The 5,000-nt window shown below is 41.1% G+C and overlaps 1 protein-coding gene across 1 annotated transcript in view; it reads right to left on the bottom strand.

Moving 5' to 3' along the window:
- The window catches only part of LOC137648534 (E3 ubiquitin-protein ligase RMND5A-like), a 70,701-nt gene that overhangs the window by 16,656 nt on the left and 49,045 nt on the right, over positions 1 to 5,000 (bottom strand). The gene's annotated exons all lie outside the window — the stretch shown is intronic.

The following is a 5,000-nucleotide window of genomic DNA, read 5'->3' as shown; positions in this document are numbered from 1 at the left end:
CCGGAACTGCGTCACAATCGCTCGCCATTCATTCCTATTTCTAGCATGCTCTCTTGCCTCTCTCACATCAATCCTCCTATCGCCCAGAGCTTTCTTCACTCCATCCATCCACCAAAACCTTGGCCTTCCTCTTGTACTTCTCCCATCAACTCTTGCATTCATCACCTTCTTTAGCAGACAACCATTTTCCATTCTCTCAACATGGCCAAACCACCTCAACACATTCATATCCACTCTAGCTGGTAACTCATTTCTTACACTCGTTCTCACCCTTACTACTTCGTTCCTAAACATATCTACTTAAGATACACCAGCCATACTCCTTAGACACTTCATCTCAAACACATTCAATTTCTGTCTTTCCGTAACTTTCATTCCCCACAACTCTGGTTCATACATCTCAGTTGGTACAATCACTTTCCCATACAGAACTCTCTCTACATTCATGCCCAACCCTCTATTTTTTACTACTCCCTTAACTGACCCCAACACTTTGCATCCTTCATTCACTTTGATGTACATTTGCTTTCACTCCACCATTTGCTGCAACAACAGACCCTTAGTACTTAAACTGATCCACCTCCTCAAGTAACTCTCTATTCAACATGACATTCAACCTCGCACCACCTTCCCTTCCCGAACATCTCATAACCTTACTCTTACCCACATTAACTCTCAACTTCCTTCTCTCACACACCCTTCCAAATTCTGTCTCTAATCGTCCAAGCTTCTCTTCCTCGTCTGCAACCAGTACAGTATCATCCGCAAACAACAACTGATTTACCTCCCATTCATGGTCATTCTCGTCTACCAGTTTCAATCCTCATCTAAGCACTCGAGCATTCACCTCTCTCACCACTCCATCAACATACAAGTTAAACAACCACTGCAACATCACACATCCCTGTCTCAGTCCCACTCTAACTGGAAACCAATCGCTCACTTCATTTCCTATCCTAACACATGCTTTACTACCTTTGTAGAAACTTTTCACTGCTTGCAATAACCTTCCACCAACCCCATATAACCTCATCACATTCCACATTGCTTCCCTATCAACTCTATCACACGCTTTCTCCAGATCCATAAACGCAACATACACCTCCTTACCTTTTGCTAAATATTTCTCGCATATCTGCATAACTGTAAAAATCTGATTCATACAACCCCTACCTCTTCTAAAACCACCCTGACCTTCTAAGATTGCATTCTCTGTTTTATCCTTAATCCTATTAATCAGTACTCTACCATAAACTTTTCCAACTACACTCAACAGACTAATACCCCTTGAATTACAACACTCATGCACATCTCCCTTACCTTTATATAGTGGTACAATACACACACAAACCCAATCTACTGGTACCACTGACAACACAAAACACATATTAAACAATCATACCAACCATTCAAGTAGTCACACCCCCTTCCTTCAACATCTCAGCTCTCACACCATGCATACCAGATGCTTTTCCTACTCTCGTTTCATCTAGTGCTCTCCTCACTTCCTCTCTTGTAATCTCTCTCTCATTCTCATCTTCCATCACCGGCACCTCAATACCTGCAACAGCAATTATATCTGCCTCCCTATCATCCTCAACATTCAGTAGACTTTCAAAATATTCTGCCCCATTTTTCTTGCTTCCTCTCCTTTTAACAACCTTCCATTTCCATCTTTCAGTTTCTCTTCAATTCTTGAACCAGCCTTCCTTAATCTCTTCACTTCTTTCCAAAACTTCTTATTCTCTTCATATGAATGACCCAATCCCTGACCCCACTTCAGGTCAGCTGCCCTCTTTGCCTCACTTACCTTGCGCTTTACTTCCACATTTTTCTCCCTATAACTTTCATACTGCTTTACACTATTACTCTGCAGCCATTCTTCAAAAGCCCTCTTTTTCTCTTCCAATTTTACCTCATGCTGCCTCCAACAAACTTCTTGCCACACACATCACTTGCAATCCCAACAAAATTTTCTTTTACTAACTTCCACTCCTCCTCTAAATTACCAGTTTCTTTTCCTTTCACTTCGTCATATGACATTTTCGACCTTTCTCGATATTTACTTTTTACTCTCGGTTTTATTAGCTCTTCAACCATCACTAGCTCCCTTTTACATCCACCAACTCTATTCCCCCACTCTTTTGCTACAACTAATTTTCCTTCCACCAAAAAATGATCAGACATACCGTTAGCCATACCCCTAAACACGTGCAAGTCTTTCAATCTTCCAAACATTCTTTTAGTTATCAACACATAATCCATTAACGCCCTTTCTACCACTCTTCTATTTTCCACTCTTACCCATGTATACTTATTTTTATCTTCCTTTTTGAAAAAGCTAGAACTTATCACCATCTCTTGCTCAATACACATATCTACCAGTCTTTCACCACTCATTTTCACCTGGTACGCCACACTTCCCAATGACACCTTCTACCTCTCCAACGCCAACTCTAGCATTTAAGTCACTCATGATAATTATATAATTCCTTCTACCCAGTCCTTCTACACACCTAGTTAATTCATTCCAGAACTCATTCCGCTCTTCTTCACTTTCCTCACAACCTGGCCCATACGCACTGACAAAAGCCCAACATTCCCTACCCAAGCTAACCCTTACCCACATTAACCTAGATGATATCTCCTTCCATTCCACTACTTTACCTGTCATCCATTCACTCAGCAATAAAGCCACACCTTCTCTTGTGCTCTTCCCCTTTCAATCCCAGACACTCTACCAGACATTTCACCAAACATCACTTCACCTTTATTCTACAAAAACTTCAATAAAAAGAAGTAGATAAATAAGATAGTTTAGTGTGCTCGAGAGTATGCTCTAGCAAAAAACTCTACCTCAAGACAGTGGAAGACCATAGTACAGAGGCTATGGCAATACCCATAAATAGAAAACAATGGTTTGATTTTCGAGTGTCCTAGAATAGTTGCTTACCATAGCTAAAGATTATCATCTACACTTACCAAGAGGCAAATAGCCACTGAACAATTGTAGTGCAATAGATAACCCCTTGAGAAGAGAACTGTTTGGTAATCTCACTGTTGTCAAGCGTATGAGGACAAAGGAGAATGTCAAAAGAATAGGCCAATCAATTTGTATGTGTGTAAGCAAAGAAAAATAAGACATGTCCAAAGATAGGGATCCTATGTAGTACTGTCTGGCCAATCAAAAGACCCAATAACTCTCTAGGAGGGGTAGTATTTCAACAGGTGGCTAGTGCCCTGGCAAACCTATTAGTCTGCAATTGCAACCGCTCTCGTTTGTATGCCGAAGCAGACGAAAAAAGGGCGAGTGAAGATAGCTGCAGATAGGGTCATGAGAAGCTGTGGCGGGCCACCTACAGCAGAGTCTCGAGGAGGAAGACAGTAGTCAACTCCTGAGGAGGCAGGTGTGAGCTCCCGCTGTAGAACCTCCAAAAGCCATTCCTTAGAAGGGAAATCCAAGATCCCAAAAGAAGGCCAAAGCTGGTGTAGGTACAATGTTAGCAGCAAGAGACTCCCATAAAACTGTGGGCTGCGCCATTTCACTAGGGGGAGCGGCGGAGTCCTCTGAACCTAAGGGTTTTCCGGGGCTCAAAAGGCCACCAATTTAACTCAATCGTCCCCGGAGGAGACCAACTGCCCAGAGTAAACAAGGAGGGAACGAGATGCCGGGTAAGAAGGAAGGACTACTTCTCCTTCAAGGAAGACCCCGAAGGAGAAGAATTCATCTTAGACTTTTTCTTCCATCGCCTACCAAACCGCACTCACTGGGAAGATGGCCACTTCCTACACTCATCACAATGAGACTCATGCGAATAAAGATGGCCTCTGCATGCAGGACAAATGACAAGGGGATCCATTTCCGTAACACACAAGGGTGCCTTTCCATGCCAGAACAAACCCACATCATAAGGGAATCTCACAATACACAAGCAATCTTGGAAAGAGAAAGAAAATACAGAATTACAGCCGGTTATTCAAAAGGATTGAGGGTTAATGGAATAGAGCGATACAAAGATTTTTATGCCCCAGTATACGAAAAAATTTTCAGGATACGAAAAGCTTACGAGATCCCAACTCGTCACCGAGAGTACAGTACCTTTTTTTTCAGGGTATCAACCCTTAATTTAGTTGTACAGGTAACAATACACTTTCACTGATCCAAATGCTTTACATACAGTACCGTAACTTTTATACTGTAGTAAAGAAAACGGACCGTTTTCTTAGGGCTTGGAGGGGATAACTAGGCTATAACTACATTATTGAATAATCTCATGGTGGTTTCTGGAATGGATTAGGCTGTTTTTAACGGTTGGGTTGATTATTGAATGATAGAAATGGCTGCATTGCATGTTTATTACTACAGTTTAGCGTGTTTATGAAAGAAAAGGTGTCTTTTCGTAAGGCTTGGAACGGATTAGGCTATTTACATGTAAAACGCGACTCAGGATACGAAAAAATCAGCATACGAAACCGTATCCTGAACGGATTACTTTCGTATGCTGAGGCATCACTGTACTATTTACATATTAAGGAAACCTGAAGTCCAGGCTCAAGTGGGCTATTTCTCATTGTCTTCCTAATGTATCAGCAATTAAAGTTTGCCTATTTATCTAAGTATAAATATAACCTAACAGAAACCTGCAAGCTATGATTACATGACTGGATTGGATTCATGAAGTTTAGGCCAATGGCCACTATAACTGCATGGGGGAGATAATAATTGGTAAATACCCTAGTCTCCATGAACAAATTAATAAGAATACTGACAGCTCTATTAGAGAAAGATTGTGATACACAAAAGCTGCTGATAAAGAAAAACACTGGCTTTCCTGAAAATATATAAAACTAAAGGTAACCACAGTTTGGAACATGACCACCATATACTGTTAATGAAACCTATGATCAGCGTAGTTACTGTAGTTACTGGATCTAGCATATAATGCAATAGTTGAATTTAATAAGAATAAACTAATTTTGAAGTCTAGATCTGCAAGTCA

Source organism: Palaemon carinicauda, chromosome 1 (assembly GCF_036898095.1).
Source record: "Palaemon carinicauda isolate YSFRI2023 chromosome 1, ASM3689809v2, whole genome shotgun sequence".
NCBI classification, from domain to species: domain Eukaryota; kingdom Metazoa; phylum Arthropoda; class Malacostraca; order Decapoda; family Palaemonidae; genus Palaemon; species Palaemon carinicauda.
Note: the sequence above shows the minus strand (reverse complement) of the source record. Positions and strands in the feature narration are given on the sequence as shown.